The 19026-nt window shown below is 33.3% G+C and overlaps 1 non-coding gene across 1 annotated transcript; it reads left to right on the top strand.

Annotated features, from left to right (window-relative positions):
• Positions 1 to 11130: 11130 nt before the first annotated feature.
• On the top strand, positions 11131 to 11238 carry LOC130824700 (small nucleolar RNA R71). Its single transcript, XR_009046791.1, has one exon. It is a non-coding gene; the product is annotated as a small nucleolar RNA R71 (small nucleolar RNA).
• Positions 11239 to 19026: the final 7788 nt, after the last annotated feature.

Below are 19026 nucleotides of genomic sequence, written 5' to 3'. Positions count from 1 at the left end.
GAGGAAATATTAATTAAAATAACTAATTTTTATTAAAAATTAGAATTATACTTCAAATGTACCGATACAAGTCATACAACCATTCATGCGATACCGTACCGATGATATTAGCTAGTGTAGAGGTAGTCTAAGTAAATAACGGTAATTTGTAGTATTGATAAATCGCCGTTATGTGGAAAATTTTGATAGGGTAAGACTTTTAGGATTTTAATTTATTTTTTTTTCTTTTTATTTACTTTACAGGTATTTATTTTGTATTTTTACAGTGATTTACAAATTAGAATTTTTTCAGTACTATAACCTTTAGCGAGTAATAACTATTAATGATGGTGCCAACTCAACAAATGAAATGGGTTACAATTACAAACCTTAAATTATGGGTCGGAAAAAAAAAACGTATAAGAAACTTTTTTTTTTGGATTTATTTGTAATGGTCAAGATTAATAAATAGTCATGGGTATTTTGATGGATTTCACTCAAGAAAATTTACTCTAAATTATTTGCGAATCTAAAAAGAAAACTTAGTAGGATGAAAATGGAGGTATAACTAATAAATTGAAATGGTGAGTTAATGATTTTAAAATTTTAAATTTATAAAATAAATACTTTGAAGGTTTCTCTATACCATTTTTAAGTTATAGCTAGCACGTTAAAAACTATACAATTGATAGCTATTTAAGGAGGTTGTAGACGAATTTTGTCCTCAGTATTAATTCGAATTTCACCAATCATAAAACTATTCTATGAAAAGCATATATCAAAAAGAAGCTCAAGCAAATCAACTTCATTAAAAAGAAAATTGCACCTCGCTGATATTAGTAATAGTAAATTAATTCTCTTTAATTCTTTTGTTTTCGATTTTAACTCGTGTTATTAAACATACCCTTAGAATTTGTGAGTTTAAGGTTCGAAAATAGGTTAAAATTTATTATCTTAACACATTTTGGAAAAATGATTTTAAAAAAAAATTATCTAGAATAATTCAACATTATCATGATTTTCCTATAATAATTTCATCTATTAGTTAATCAATAATAATCCAAACTTTAAGGTGTATTTGCCTAGAGTAAACTCGATAACCATATTACTTGCTATAGCAAGTTTTATTTTTAAAAAAAAATAAATTAAAATAAAATGTCAAAAAAATGTTTTGAAAATGTTAAATTTTTCTTCTGATTTTTATATAAATCAAAAACTTTTTATATAAATTTTCTAAATTTTCATATTACATTAATTTTCAGTTTACTTTTTTGGTAAATTACCTCCTATAGTATGTCATCCAATTACTTGGGTTTACTTTAGAATGCATTGGGAACATATATTTCATTTCAAATTATAGATTTCAAATATGAAATCATAATGAAGAATTTGAGAATGAGAAAGCTTGGAATGCCATTCTTAAATCTTCATCTTTAACGACTTTTATAACAATAGTGGATTTCACTCAAATTCAAATTTGAATTTTTGTTATTTGCAAAACATTAAATTTGAGTCAAATCTATATTTGCAAATGAAATCATTATTATCAAACATAGTATTTGGAAATTTTCTGAAATATTCTCTCTTGTGATTTAATTTTGCACCACAAGATTCAAATATTTGAGAATATTTCTTAGTCTTAAAATGCAAACTCAAAGAGATAAATAGATAATTTTTTACCACTTAGAATCAATTCTGAACCTGAATTTACGATAGGAAAATTTACCCATAATAATCCAACCTTTTACAGATTTTCTTACAATAATCTCAACTATTATATTATTTGCCCATAAATATTGTTTTCCAATTGGTAACCTCTTCTTCTAGATTAAAAAAAAGAAAAAAATATATAAAATTACAAAAAAAAACCCCAAACCCTCCTCTATCACAGCCACCCCACCTTTCCTCTCCACTCCACCATTGCCACCCTTCCCCTCTCAAATTTTGCGACGACGAATGGTCCCCTCCCCTACCTCACCGACGGCGAGTCCCACCTTCGGACTCCGGTTACACTTGGCACTACGAAACCATAAACTCTAATACTACCCACCACAACCACCATCCTTAAGAACTAACACCACCCTCTTCCCCTCATCCTTGGATCACCCTTGCCACCACCATCCAATTAACTATGACATTTAAATTCGGAAATAATTTTTGGTTGTAGAATTTATGTAATTGTCGTTTTTATTTGAGGTTTGAACATAATATGAGTTGATGATGGTGAGAACGAAACAAATCCATCCTACCATTGTAGTAGAAATTTTTAGAACTTTTTGGTTGTAGAACAAAGGTTTGAGAATTTTTCCGTTGAGTACTGATATTGGTGGTGGTGGGCAAGTGAGGAAAGGAGTTTTAGATGTTTTTCTCAATTTTAATTTTTTATTCTTTTTTATTTTACAAAATAACATGTAAAACAAGTTAAAGGTCACCTGGGATTATTCTTGGCAAACACTTCTTAAGTTGAAATTATTCATGATTAATAAAAATTGAGATTATTGTAGCAAAATTAGTAAAAAATTAAATTATTATGGGTAATTTTTCTTTTATAATGTATGTCAAATTAAACTCAAAACACTTATATTGGGATTGCGTTTGATAGGGTTTGCGTAGAGTCTAGAGAGTCATCTTATATTCATGTCCATCCCTTAAATTGAGAATAAATATTTAAGGGGATAAAAAAGTCTAATTAATATAACAAAGGTAATTAGAGATGCAAATAAAGGTATAGTAGAAATAATTGCAATAGAGATAGAATGAGTGTAAATTTATAAAGATGAATAAAAAAAGAGGTTGATTCCATCATTTGAAGGTAAAGAATTCCCCCACCTCCTTAGGGTAAATTTATACCCTATATAAGGGAACTAATTGTTATTTTCTCTATTTTTCATTACCTTCTAATTAATTCTTTCACATCTCTAACAATCAAATTCTTTTAATCATCTAACTAACTTTGTTTTTCTAGTTTGACTTTTATTTAACCCTTTAAATATTTGCTCTCAATCCAAGCGATCCCTAAATGTTAGCATAATACAAAAGTATATATTGTATATCTTTTTGATTTTACTAAACTTTTTTTATTTGTCATATTAAATTGAAAAAATTACCTAGAATAATCTAATTTTTTCATGATTTTCCTACAATAATCCCACCTATTAATTAACCATTAATAATCCCAACTTTAGAGGGTATTTTCCTAGAATAAACTTGGGTAACCCGATGACCTGCTATAGTAAGTAATTCACCAAAAAAGTAAACTAAAATATTAATGAAAAACTAGAGAAAAATTCTGAAAATTTACATAAAAGTTCTGAATAATAAAAACAATTAGAATTTTTAAAACATTTTTTTCGATATTATATTTTAATTTATCTTTTTTAAAAAAAAAAACTTGTTATAACAAGTCATCAGGTTATTAGGTTTACCCTAGGAAAATACCTTGCAAAGTTGGGATTATTCATGGTTAATCAATAGATGAGATTATTGTAGGAAATCCATGAAAAAATTAGATTATTCTAGGTAATTTTTCCTATTAAATTTAATATATTTTCTATTTTGAAAATTATTCTGCATTCTATTGTTATATTATTTCATCCACTCATTTTAATATTTTGTTATATTCTTTCCAAACTAAATTACAAATTATGAAAACACATATGGTAAATCTAAGAGGACAAATGAGTATACTATTAAGTGTTGTAAGGTTTGTTTTGGTTATTTGTTGTTTTATTCATTTACTTTATATATATATATATATATATATATATATATATATATATATATATATATATATATATATATATATATATATATATATATATATTTCGAGGGATATTTTCTCTATACTACTTGGACTATTAACGAATTGAACATATATTCATCGACTTCTAATATTTTCTTCTTTATAATTAACTAAACATAAATCATTATTGCTAAGTTATGTATATTTTATTAAATATGATTACTAAATTATAGAAGTATCATTTTACTTGAATTTAATATATAAGTTATTGGAGATATATCTCTTTTTTAAGTGCATGACAGACCGGGAGAAGTTGAGGGTTAGATCACTAGTGGAAAAAACTTCATTTGCTGCGATTTTTTGGCCATTATTTGCTGCGGTTTGGGCCATTATTTGCTGCGATTTTGGCCATTATCGATAAAGGACAACGAGAAAAGTGATATATATTCCAACTGACCCAAATTTCAATTTTTAGTTATTCACTTTATGTTTAGACATACAATAAAAGTGTTTATTTTTATCGGTCAAAAGTATAGGTCCCAATGCAATGAACAATTTAATGTTAGTTTGGTGATTAATATAATTTTAAAAAATTTAATAATATAATTTTTAATTTATTTTATTTACTTACTAATTAAATTAATTAATTTGGCAAGACTTTAAGATTTTGTCATTTGTTATTTTCTAACTTTTTTGTTTATTATATTGTATGATATGATATAATTATATTATTTAGTAGTTTATTACGCTAATTGTAAATTACATCAAATTAGTAAACAGATAATGCCTCTTTTGGATTCCAATAAAATTATCTTATCATCATTGGATTTATTAGAATTAATATTTATTGTGTTTTTCCATTGTTTAATTTTTTTATTGACTACAAATTAATAAGACGCGTTACAAGTTGAAATCAAGATTTGGCTTTTTGCTAATGGAGAGCTCTTGGTTACACAAAGTCAAGACCCTTTTTTAGAAAAAAAACAACCAATTAAAAAAAATATTTTAAAATTTTTTTTAGTAACATAAATTTAAGAAAATGTGTTGAATGATTCAGACATGAATTTCATCTTGTAGTGCTTTATTGGTAGTGAAAAGACTTGAACTATTCAGTCCGTGACTAAAATTGTCTTAGAAGCCACGTGAATTTATGATAATCTTCTCTTTAGTCTCATTAATTTTGCTACATTAAAAAAAAACCACCGTGCATTAAACTTCCTCGCAATGAGGCTACGGGATACGGTTCTATGATATCCTTTCATCCACACAACAACACTTATATTGAAGCGTCATATCGTCATAGCTCCCGTTCTTAGTTTTTATGTACACATTTGGTGTGTTATTGAGGAGAAAGAATGATTTAACATTAGTTTTTTTTTTTTTTTGAAATGATCGTTTAATATTAGTTTAGTATTGCGTTAAAAGTAGTAGGATTATTTTCATTTTAAAATGTTTAAAAAATTATCGAAATAGACTAGAGTTTAGAGGGACAAATAAGTAGGTAATATGGAATAATTTGACTCACTCAATTGAAACTACGCAACAAATAGAAAACCATTTAGCGACTAATGGTTTTTGTCATTTATTTCGTCACAAAAGGGGTTTAGCGACAAAATAGGCAATAAAACCCTTTATCGCTAATATGTTTGTCGCTAAGGCCTCCCGCATCAAACTGCACATATCGCCGTACATCCTCTCTAAACAATTATGATATTTCTTTAGATTCGTCATTCTCCCTACAATCTACATATGAGAGTAATTTTTGCACCCATCATACAGCGAACTGTTTGTAGCACTTGGCATTTCGAAAAATTTTTTGGCCTTAGGATTCGGCTCTTCAGGTATTGAATCTACAGGCGACAGTTCCTCCACGTTACTGTACTCATTTTGTGGAAATAAGTTTTGGTAAGTGTTTGGAAATCTACTCGCAGCAGCATCATGATCCATACGAACGTAATTTTTTCCTCGGGTTATGTGTGGGAGAAGGACTTGTACTTCTTTCCTAACAAACACATAATTGCGCTGCTACTTTCACCAGCGGCGATATCGTAATAATACCTCCAATCGTTATAATCTTCCACAAATCCTTTCCGTAACAAATAATCTCTCATATCATTTAGGTTTTAAAAACAATATTTTTGCACTTCGCACAAGGACATCTAATTTTCGTTGACCGACTTTTTGAAATTGTGAATTTAAAAAATTCTTCTAATCCCCTTATGAATTCTAAATTAAATGCCCCGTCGTCAAATTCTCTTTGATACATTCAATTTCTATTATACAAATAATGACTAGAAATACCTTAAAAAAATATAATTTTACATATCAAAACCAAAAAATATAACATATAATAATCATACATTTATAAAACAAATAACACAAAAAATATAATTTTATACAAATACCTTAAAAAAATTACATGCAAATTAATCATACATAAATAAAATAAATAAATAAATAAATAAATAACAATAAAATTAAAAACATACCTTCTAGTTCAAGAAATTTTTCTCCTTTCGCAAAGAAATACTACATTTGGACATAAATTTTCAGAAAATACTAGAATGAAAAAAAACTTGTGCTAATTGATAGGTCGTTTTACTACCAAAAATAATTCCTAATTCACCTAACTAGTATAGTTGGGAAAGTAGGGTCGAACCACTGTGGAAGGACAAATAAAGTCACAATTTGAACCAAGTTCACTATTGCTAACGATCAAATGTTGGATTTTTGTTTATCGAAGTAGAACGCAAAAACAAGAGATGAATAAAATTCAATAATTAAAAACCTAGGGCTAAAAGGATTCACTATGCATCGATCATGATTCATGAACAACAATTGGGATAGGAATGAATATAGGCGAAGGAAGATGTTGCTCTCGCAAACAAATTCGACAATCAAACAATCAAACAAGCTATCGCGATTAAAGCTTAATTGTTCAAAGAAGGAAATCGTTCACTCAAACTCGCAACTCTCGCTTATAGAGTTGAGCGAATAAAACTTACAAATTGGCCAAACATGCAATCAATCTAAAACCCATCAATTGAATCGCCTAGACAAACCAAATTTAAATCCTAAAATCAAACAAGAATCATGACCTTTTGCATAGTTTCACCAAACCCTAGAAATAAAACTACTCACTAAGCATATTAAAACTAACAAGAGATTCAACAATTAAATTCATGGAGAAAATCAAATTCAAATTTAATAGAGAAACAAGCATTCAAAGATAACAATAATAACCAAGAACAAGAAATTTGAATTGAAATTAATACCTTCAATATAATTAAAATTACCATGTCGAAGCGTTGATTAACAATCCCTCAAGGCAAGTAATATGATAAATCCCTTTCAATACCAAACCCTCAAAACAGAGAAAAAAAGAAAAAGGAACAACGTCCCTCCTTCTATTACATTCCCTAATGATAAAATATAAACCGTGCGAAAAACGGTTATTAAAGCAGGACCGGACCGGGTCTGTATGCTGGGAGTTTTCAGAGAGCAGAAATCGCAGGACCCGACCGGGTTTAGGCAAGACCGGACCGGGTTCGTAATCTGAGCATTCATGCAAGTGATTATTGACAGACCCGATCGGGTTAGAGTATACCCGACCGGGTCCTGGGCTTGGAGGCTTACATTCCTATTTCTCAATTGAAATCGCTCGGGTATGAAAATACCCGCCCGGGCCCATCATCATGTGCTTATTTTTCTTCATTAGAACACGGCAAAAGTACAAACGAGACCCAATGGGACTAAAAGCATATCCGAATGGACCCGTGAGCTCACAAAAGTGCCGTAGTGCGGTCTCGAACTCTGCCAAATCTCGAAGCACGCATCCTAATGCTCAGAAGTGATCCGCTTCCAATACAAGAGTGGAGTAAAATGGCCTGAAATAATCAAAGACACACAAAAACTCCAACCAAGCGTAAAACCACATGGAAAATGCGAAATCACACATCAAAATGCCATAAAATGCAAGGGAAAGGAGCATAAAAATATAGTATAAAGTGCATACATCACTAATGAACTTTACATTCATCTGTACACTGTGTTTATAAACAAAGATTGAACTTGGCGACAACATTGGCGGAAAATATAATATTTCTGAAATGCTAATTTTTTTTCCTGCCAATTGAATTTGGCGACAAAGTTAGCTACAAAAAAAAAATTATAGCGACAAAAAGGTTTTGTCGCAAGCCTGCGACAATGCATTTTGTCGTTAAACCTCTTTCATCAGAATTCCACTTTGTCTCCAAATTAAATTGTATTTGTAGTGCTAATAAACTATATCGAATCCTAAAAGTACAAGTGTCTTGATGATATAGACTTATCTAATTATTAGTTTATTTAATTAGTGTGTGTACTACTCCACTGATTTTATAAAGGTGTTATATAAGAAATAATGATATGAAAATTAATTAAATATATCTCTATTTATTAATAATTGTTTAATATTTGGATAACCTTGTGGAGAGCATTTTAGAGAATGAAAAGCAATTTTTCTGGGGAAATTTCAATGGACATATATGAAGAGAAGCATACAAATATAATTAATTTAGTGCATGGACAATTAGTTTATGGGGTGCAGAGCAAAAATGGAGGGCGATCACTAGATTTGGCTTCAGCAACATGTTATGGTGATCAAAAGCTTCTTCTTCAGGTAAAAATGACGAGCATATGATTACATATATACAAGGGTAGAGGTCATACTACTCAAATAGATTATTTTTTGGTACTTAGAAGGGATCAATCTATTTGCTGAGATTATTATGTCCCAAGAGGGCAAAAACCTAAAGTAAAGTAGTGCAAGGTGGCTTTTTAGTCCATGTGGTTTCAAGTAACATCTAAGCCTGAAAATCATTTTCAACAAGGTACATCTAGTCAAATTCTAGGAGGAGTAAAGCAAAGTCAAGATTAGTCTAGCCCCTAATGGGCATCCTAGCAGATAATGCACACACATTTGATTAGGTTTACTCACCAGCTAACCTACTCATGCTCATGAGGCAATTAAATGCCACTTAACTGGTTCACAAATTAGGAGTGTCTACGGTTTGCCTCTGACATCCAGATAACAGTATCACATGCCAAAATACCAGTCAAAACATTTTGCAAAATTCATTTTAGGGGAAAGGACAGTGTTACTTGTATACAGGAGATTCCAACAGTTCTCATCAAGCCATAACACTTTTTTTTTTTTTTGTATGCGAGAAACAAAACCTAACTCTATATGCTGAAAATAATAAAATTATACAGATGCATGAGTGAGAGAGTGAATGAGAAGTGATTATCCCCCCCAAGCCAGTCCAAGCACGGTCCTCAGTGTTTGGCACAAGATCAAATAAATGATTACTGGCTTGAACCACCACCTCCAGAACCAGAAGGACCGCATCTTATGAGTGCAGAATGAGGGATTAATACCCTTGATGTCATCAATACTATACCCAATGGCCTTCTTATGAGTTTTCAGAACATCCAAAAGTTGGGAAGGGAGAGGTTTTAGTTCGGGCTTCTTTACCTCAACCTTGCATATAGGCCGGACTAACCTTTGCACTCTCTTGCTCTTGCTGTGACTAAGCTCTTCATTACAAAGGGCTTGTTCAATAGCATCAATTTCAGTCTTCCAAATGCTAGCATCACCTGTAGAAGATTCAAGACAAAGAACGGCCTCCAAAGGATCTTTCATAAGAGTTAGGGGCAAGTTATCATGACAAATCACATCAACTACATCAATAGCATAGCATTTTTCCTCAAGCATGGGACCTTTCAAAGCATTGCTCAAATTGAAAGTTACATTGTCATCCCCCACAGAAAGTGTAAGTCTACCATTTTTCACATCAATAACTGCTCCTGCCGTATGAAGGAAAGGTCTTCCTAAAATAATAGGAATTTGTCGATCTTCCTCCATATCAAGAACAACAAAATCAACAGCGATATAAAACTTACCTACCCTAACAGGGACGTCCTCTAAAATACCCAAAGGATATTTAACAGAACGGTCAGCCATTTGTAGAGTAATATTAGTAACTTTTAGATCACCCATTTTCAGTTTAGAACAGACAGAAAAGGGCATCACACTAACACTAGCTCCTAAGTCACATAAAGCTTTATCAATAAACATTTTTCCAATGTGACAAGGGATGGAGAAACTACCAGGATCTTTCAGTTTTGGAGGGGATTTATTTTGTAGCAAAGCACTACATTGTTCAGTAAAAGCAACCGTTTCCACCTCACTAAAAGCTCTTTTCCTAATCAATATGTCCTTTATGAATTTAGCATAAGCAGGCACTTGTGTGATTAATTCAGTAAAAGGAACTGTTACCTGCAAATTCTTAACCACCTCCAAGAACTTACCGAACTGCTTGTCAAGTTTGTTATTCAATTGGCGGTTGGGGAAAGGAAGTGTGATGGGAGGCACTTGCAATGCCTCTTCTTTTGCTTTCTCTTTCTCGTGCACTGCCTCAGAAGGTGCTTCATCAATAACCACTTCAGGAATGCCCACATCTTTCGAATTTGACTCTTCATTGTGAGGCATGGGTGGCTCATCATAACTCAACCCGCTCCTTGTAGTGATTGCATTGGCGGTCTCCTTGCCATGTGGTTGAGTGGGTTGGCCGGGCAATGCTCCTGCTTGTCTAGAGGAGCTAGATGCAGCTAATTGAGCGACTTGAGTTTCAAGCATTTTATTGTGAGTACCGAGTTGCTCAAGCTGTTTGGCCATTTGGGCCATCATGTTTTTCAATTACCCCAATTCGGATTGGGGTTGTTGGTTCTGAAATTGCTGCTGTTGATGGCCTTGAGGAGGCCTTTGGAAACCGGGTGGTCCTTGATTGGGCTGAAATTGCTGATGTTGCCCATATTGTTGTTGTGGTGCTCGTGGTGGAAAGTGTTGTTGTTGAGGATTTAGCACATTGTTGCTGCGATATGACAAGTTAGGATGATTCCGAATTCCAGGATAGTAGCTATTGTTGTTGAAAGGAGGGCGAGCTTGAAAAGCATTGACTTGCTCTGGCACTCCCATAGCTCCATTGGGATTAACAGAACACTCCATTAGAGAATGACCATGCATACCGCAATAATCACAAGCAACTCCACCTTGGCTAGAGGTAGCCATAGCATTGACGGGCATAGATGTATTAGCATTCATGCGCATCCCATCGATTTTCGCATTCAAAGCTGAGATTTGTGATGATAGAAGGGAATAAGTTTCAACTTCATGCTTCCCCTTCCTTGGTGCTTGAGCTGCGCGCCTAGATGAGCTATTCCATTGATTTTCAGCAAGAGTATCCAAGAGTGAAATAGCCTCAGAAGTTTGTTTGTTCATGAAAGAGCCGCCAGCCGCACCATCTACCATCCTCTTAGTCTCATTATCAAGACCATTATAAAAAGATTGCATAAGAAATTCCTTCTCAATACCGTGATGAGGGCACATATATTGGTAATCTTTGAATCTCTCCTACGCATCATGAAAAGTCTCCCCCGCATCTTGTGAGAAACTATAGAGCTTAACTCTGTAGTCATGAGTCTTATAACCGGGATAATACTTCACTAGAAAAGCATCAGACAGTTGCGCCCAAGTAGTAATGGTGTTGGGAAGAGAGTTATACCAACATTGAGCCTTGCCTGCCAAAGAGAAACGAAAGAGGTACAAGTAGAGCTCGTCGTCAGTCATCCCAGTAATCTTTTGTAAAGAACATGCTTGAAGGAATTTTTGCAGATGATCAACGGGTTCTTCATTGTCAAGACCATAGAACTGATTTCCCATGATCATATTCATAACATGGGATTTGATGTCAAAGTTTCCAGCATTAGTAGTCGGCATTCTAATCCCCGCGGTAACATTGCTAGCCTTGGGCTGTGTAGACTGCCTAAGAGTTCTCTCGGGAGCCTGAGCCGCCATGTCAAGAGATTGAGAGGCCTGTTTAGCTTGTTTACGAGCCTCCGCCCTCTTTTTCTTTGCACTTGCGTGTGTTCTACGAGCAGTTGCCTCAACCTCAGGATCAAAAAGCAAAGGTTGCTTGTTGGTACTCCTGGTTATGCACAAAAGCACTAGAACAAACGTAAATACGCTCGAAGAACAGTTGTTCCTCGAGTGGGTTAGCAAAAGCAAACACTGAATTCAAAAAGTAAAATTGTTGACCCTCCCCGGCAACGGCGCCAAATTTTGATAGGTCGTTTTACTACCAAAAATAATTCCTAATTCACCTAACTAGTATAGTTGGGAAAGTAGGGTCGAACCACTGTGGAAGGACAAATAAAGTCACAATTTGAACCAAGTTCACTATTGCTAACGATCAAATGTTGGATTTTTGTTTATCTAAGTAGAACGCAAAAATAAGAGATGAATAAAATTCAATAATTAAAAACCTAGGGCTAAAAGGATTCACTATGCATCGATCATGATTCATGAACAACAATTGGGATAGGAATGAATATAGGCGAAGGAAGATGTTGCTCTCGCAAACAAATTCGACAATCAAACAATAAAACAAGCTATCGCGATTAAAGCTTAATTATTCAAAGAAGGAAATCGTTCACTCAAACTCGCAACTCTCGCTTATAGAGTTGAGCGAATAAAACTTGCAAATTGGCCAAACATGCAATCAATCTAAAACCCATCAATTGAATCGCCTAGACAAACCAAATTTAAATCCTAAAATCAAACAAAAATCATGACCTTTTGCATAGTTTCACCAAACCCTAGAAATAAAACTACTCACTAAGCATATTAAAACTAACAAGAGATTCAACAATTAAATTCATGGAGAAAATCAAATTCAAATTTAATAGAGAAACAAGCATTCAAAGATAACAATAATAACCAAGAACAAGAAATTTGAATTGAAATTAATACCTTCAATATAATTATATTACAATGTCGAAGCGTTGATTAACAATCCCTCAAGGCAAGTAATATGATAAATCCCTTTCAATACCAAACCCTCAAAACAGAGAAAAAAAGAAAAAGGAACAACGTCCCTCCTTCTATTACATTCCCTAATGATAAAATATAAACCGTGCGAAAAACGGTTATTAAAGCAGGACCGGACCGGGTCCGTATACTGGAAGTTTTCAGAGAGCAGAAATCGCAGGACCCGACCGGGTTTTGGCAAGACCGGACCGGGTCCGTAAGCTGAGCATTCATGCAAGTGATTATTGACAGACCCGACCGGGTTAGAGTATACCCGACCGGGTCCTGGGCTTGGAGGCTTACATTCCTATTTCTCAATTGAAATCGCTCGGGTATGAAAATACCCGCCGGGCCCATCATCATGTGCTTATTTTTCTTCATTAGAACACGGCAAAAGTACAAACGAGACCCAATGGGACTAAAAGCATATCCGAATGGACCCGTGAGCTCACAAAAGTGCCGTAGTGCGGTCTCGAACTCTGCCAAATCTCGAAGCACGCATCCTAATGCTCAGAAGTGATCCGCTTCCAATACAAGAGTGGAGTAAAATGGCCTGAAATAATCAAAGACACACAAAAACTCCAACCAAGCGTAAAACCACATGGAAAATGCGAAATCACACATCAAAATGCCATAAAATGCAAGGGAAAGGAGCATAAAAATATAGTATAAAGTGCATACATCACTAATGAACTTTACATTCATCTGTACACTGTGTTTATAAACAAAGATTGAACTTGGCGACAACATTGGCGGCAAATATAATATTTCTGAAATGCTAATTTTTTTTCCTGCCAATTGAATTTGGCGACAAAGTTAGCTACAAAAAAAAAATTATAGCGACAAAAAAGGTTTTGTCGCAAGCCTGCGATAATGCATTTTGTCGGTAAACCTCTTTCATCAGAATTCCACTTTGTCTCCAAATTAAATTGTATTTGTAGTACTAATAAACTATATCGAATCCTAAAAGTACAAGTGTCTTGATGATATAGACTTATCTAATTATTAGTTTATTTAATTAGTGTGTGTACTACTCCACTGATTTTATATAGGTGTTATATAAGAAATAATGATATGAAAATTAATTAAATATATCTCTATTTATTAATAATTGTTTAATATTTGGATAACCTTGTGGAGAGCATTTTAGAGAATGAAAAGCAATTTTTCTGGGGAAATTTCAATGGACATATATGAAGAGAAGCATACAAATATAATTAATTTAGTGCATGGACAATTAGTTTATGGGGTGCAGAACAAAAATGGAGGGCGATCACTAGATTTGGCTTCAGCAACATGTTATGGTGATCAAAAGCTTCTTCTTCAGGTAAAAATGACGAGCATTTGATTACATATATACAAGGGTAGAGGTCATACTACTCAAATAGATTATTTTTTGGTACTTAGAAGGGATCAATCTATGTGCTGAGATTATTATGTCCCATCGAGACTAAAATTGGCATCTCAGCACAAGTTGTTAGTATTGGAATTCACTATGAGGAATAAAGTGGTCAAGAGGAAAAAGAGTTTGAGCAAAAGTTCTATAGGAGAATATGAAAGGAGAAGCGATCACAATAATGTTAAAGAATAATAAGATGATTTTATTATTGTTTTGAGGACAACAAGGATGCCTGGAAAATGAAGGAAAATCACGCTTATTCCACAATATAAAACAAAGGAGATGCCTAATTATGTTGGAATCACATAGGGATAAAAATCCTCTGCCACATAATAAAATATTGGGTGAGAGTAATAGAGAGGAAAATCAGGAGAAAATAGAAAATAGAGAGTATCAATTTTTGATTCATGCTAGAAGGATCCACTACTAAAGCTATTCATGTCCTAAGGAGCTTGACAGAGGAGTATAAGGAAAGAAAGAAGGATATGTACGTCTATGGTGTTCATTGATCGAGAAAAGGCTTATGATAATCGACCACAGACCATTACATTGAATTACCTCAAAGCTAAAGGAATATCATTGCGGTATATCAAGGCAATACAAGATATGTATAATGGAATCACGACTAACAGTCATTCACCTGTAAGGGTAATTGCGCCTACTATGGCAAAAGTCAGTTTGTATCCTTTCGTATTTGCTATGATACTTGATGAGTTATCTAAATCTATTCGTGAGTGTTTCCTTGTTGTATGCTTTTTGCTGACGATATTATGACCGTAACTACAACTATTGAAGAAGTTAATGCAACGGTCGATGATTAATGGATGATTTTAGAATGAAAATAGATGCAATTAAGTGATTTTAAAAAGAATACTTACAATGCAATTATAATGGGGAGAGCATGTGGGAGAACTTCTGGTGATCGATGGAGAGGAAGTTGTTACGAAATCAACCAAGTTTAAATATTTAAGGTTAGAAATCATAGTAATGGGGGAGATTGATTAAGATGTAATGCATCGATGCCAAGCTGGATGACCGAAATGGAGAGCATCCGTTGAGGTGCTATGTGATAGGGTATTTCCAACAAGATTGAAAGGTAAATTCTCTCAAGTTGCATTTAGCCTCATCTTGATGTATGGGACATTAGGGCTGAACACAGTTTGGTCTAAACCGTAAACCAAACCGGACCAAACCGTAATTTAACTATTTGGTCTGGTATACGGTCTGAATGGTCTGGTCCGGTTTTTTTTTTTTTTTAAACGGTTTACGGTCCGGTCCCGGTTTTTTATTTTGTAGACCAAACCGGACCAATAAACCGTAATAAACTCTAATGGTCTAGGGATTAGATTTAGGGCTTATATTCCTTAATCCTTATTTCCTGAATCAGACCTCGACCTCTGCTTGACTGCTTCCTTCTCCCATTCTTCTCTCTTCCTCGCCTCGCCTGAGTATCTGAAATCTCTGAAGTCGACAGACACAGTCGCCTCGCCTCGCTTCCTTCAACTCTTCAAGCATCGACAATCGACACTCGACAGACGCCAGACGCCAATCGACAAACGACCTCCTTCAAAGACGCCTCTGCTTCTGTGGTTCTTCGAGGCTTCAGTGGTTCTTCATTCTCCAATCTCACCATTCACCACGGAATCAAGTGTAGAATCTCGTAATGTAAGTATATTGGTTGATTTTTTTGATTTTTAGGGTTTTTTTTATCAATTTTTGATTTTTAGGGTTTTTGATTTTTTTGGTTAAAAATTTACAGGTTTTGTGATTGTGAGTATGGGCTATTCTATATAATAATTTTTGTTTTCATATTTATTAATGTTGCTGGAGAATTTAAACTTTGAAATTTGCATTTATGTCTTTAACTGTGAGATGTATATGAAATTACTGGAGATGTATATGAAATTTGCATCAAGTGTAGAATCAAGTGTATGATTAATTTTTGTTTTCATATTTATTAATGTTGCTGGAGAATTTAAACTTTGAAATTTGCATTTATGTCTTTGACTGTGAGATGTATATGAAATTACTGGAGATGTATATGAAATTTGCATCAATTGTAGAATCAAGTGTATGATTAATTTTTGTTTTCATATTTATTAATGTTGCTGGAGAATTTAAACTTTGAAATTTGCATTTATGTCTTTGACTATGAGATGTATATGAAATTACTGGAGATGTATATGAAATTTGCATCAAGTGTAGAATCAAGTGTATGATTAATTTTTGTTTTCATATTTATTAATGTTACTGGAGATGTATTTTGATGATGTATTTGATGGAGGATATTGCTGATGTATTTGATGATGATGTATTTTGGATTTGATGATGTATTTTGTTTACAGATTATCGTTTATCTTAGATTCTCACTCAATTAAAAAAATTTCAAAAAAAAAAAAAAAAAAACCGTAGACCAGACCAGACCAGACCGTTCTAGACCAGACCGTTCTAGAACGGTCTGGTCTTTTGACTGGTCTGGTCTGGTCTGAAAAATTTTCAGACCGGAATTTCTGGTCTGGTCTGATTTTTCTGTCAAACCAGACCAGACCGGACCGTGTGCAGCCCTATGGGACATAGTGTTGGCAAGTTAAGAAGAGATAAGAATAAAATAAAAGTAGTAGATAAGGTGGATGTGTAGAAAAACCAAAATGGATAATGAAAAACCAAGTTTGAGAGAGAATAAGGGTTGCACACATCTTTTAAAACATGCATGAAAGTAGATTGAGATGGTTTGGACATGTGCGAAAGAAGACCATTGTTGCGCCTGTTATAAGGGCTGAAAACATCAAGGTTGATGGAAAGGAAAGTCGCGGTATGTGTAACAAAAGGTGGGAGGAGTAAATTAGGAATGACATGAACCCGTTGCACCATTCTGAGGACTTAGTTAAGGATAGAACTAGTTGGAGATGTCAAATTAGCATCACAAACCATCGATACCTATCTTTGCCTGTTTAGGAATTCTTGCCTATGATTGATATCTATATTATTTTGCTTATGTTTGTACGTGTTTGGATCTAAGAATTGTTATTTTAGGTTTCCCACCTTCCATTAACAAAATCTTTCAATGCACGTAATATCAAATGCATGACAAAAATGGAACAAAGCTACTATATACCCACTTGTATGAGAGGAAAATCGCTTACTTTTATCTTAACAAAAGTAACAAGTCTTCTTACTTTGGAAAAAAGGTGACTGAAATAGCTCAAAAATTAGCCGCTTAATTAATTGTAATTAATTAAGTGTATCTGGGATTAGTATTTCTTCAGGTTGATATTTTATTAGGACTTAGTATAATATTTTAATACATTTGGGTTATTAAATTTTAAGTATGTTATTTTATTGAGACACGAAATAATATTTTATTATTTAAGGAAATCAATCGTATTAAATTTGGGATAAAAATAAGTTATACGATGAAAATAGGGTAAAAAGTATGTGTGTCATGGTTAGACACATAAACATACGAGGTGTCAAACCTTAAACAATATCAAATTACTCATCTTCCTTCATTTTTTTTTATAAAAATATAGGAAATCAACAGGCTCCCCTCTCCCTTACTTCCATTGCCTTCTCTCTTCCTCACCCATCTCCCTTCCTCAAAAAACAACCCAGCAGCCACCACCAGCAACACCACCTCACGACCAGCCGCAGGTGGAAGTACGGCCTACCCAGCCGCCAGCCTGACGCACACCTCTCCCTCTTCTCCCCCCCTTTTTTTTTAAATTTGAAGCTCCATTGAAAGATAATAAAGTTGATCATTGAAGAGGTGATTCATTCATGATTTTCTAAAATCTTGTATGTTAAGTTGTAATGGAGATTTGCTCATAAAAGAGGTTAGACACAGTTAGTAAAGCTTTTAAAGTTTGATTTTGAGTAATTGATTTTATATATCAAATTCATTTGATTTATGACTGATTTTGATTCAATATATTGTTATTGTTGAAAATCTGTTTATTATGCTTTGAGTTGTGATGACTAAGTTATTGTCGAGATTATTGAGTTTAAACTTCATGATTGAACTTGGGTATTATGATCTTGTTTTTGGGTTATAGTTTGAGTATCAATTAGATTTATTTAGGTAATTTTGATTATGATATCAAGTTAGGGTTCTAGTATCAAATTGAGTTTTTATCAAGTTTTGGGTTCTTGTTTAATGTTGATTAGTAATGGTTATTTAGATTAATTTTTACATCAATTGGGTAATTCTGGATAGTATGAGTTTGTTGAGTATTATTGATGATGATGAAAAAGGGAGCTTGGATTGTTATCTTTTGGCATTATAAGTTGATGTACACAAGGTGTTTGTTCAAATGCATCAATGAAGTTCTTTGGTTTTCTGATTTGATTTTTGGTGTTCGAAATTTTAGAATTTGACTTCGTTTGACTTTGCTTCTAGTCCTTGATCAAAATTATATTTTGTATGTTCATAGCTTTATAAATATGAGCTTTTAAATATATTGTACTATGAAAATGAGTTATGGTTATTGATTTCAAAGAAAATCAAGTGATTTATTGATTCGCATTATATTGAAATGTTCGACATTGAAAATTTCCGTTTTAGGGAATTGGCAACGGATATTTATATCCGGACTATTATGAAATCCTATAGCTTGATAATAGGTAATGGTTATTCGGATCGGTCTCGAGCCCCCGATCCCGTTACATTCTTGCAAGAACAGTATTTCGGTGATGACGATCACCCATGTTCTCAGGATTTAGATCAAGCCTACTTCCTGACGGTCCATATATTCCCACGTTTTAAACTATTGCTACATTATTGTTTTAATGAGTTTTAAATAAATATTTTTGGTATATAAAGTTTTGTTTGTTTCGCAATGAAAGCATATGTTTCATTTGCCGTATTTTTTCGCTATTGACTTATAAAGTAATAGCCGTATTTTGATTTCGCTATTAACTTGTAAAGTTATAGCCGTATTTTGATTCGTTATGAACTAAAGGTTCATAGTCGTGTTTATTTCGATATCAAACGGTGGTTTT

This window comes from Amaranthus tricolor, chromosome 9 (genome assembly GCF_026212465.1).
Source record: "Amaranthus tricolor cultivar Red isolate AtriRed21 chromosome 9, ASM2621246v1, whole genome shotgun sequence".
Lineage (NCBI taxonomy): Eukaryota > Viridiplantae > Streptophyta > Magnoliopsida > Caryophyllales > Amaranthaceae > Amaranthus > Amaranthus tricolor.
The sequence above is the reverse complement of the archived record's forward strand: the minus strand, read 5'-3'. Positions and strand labels throughout refer to the sequence as shown.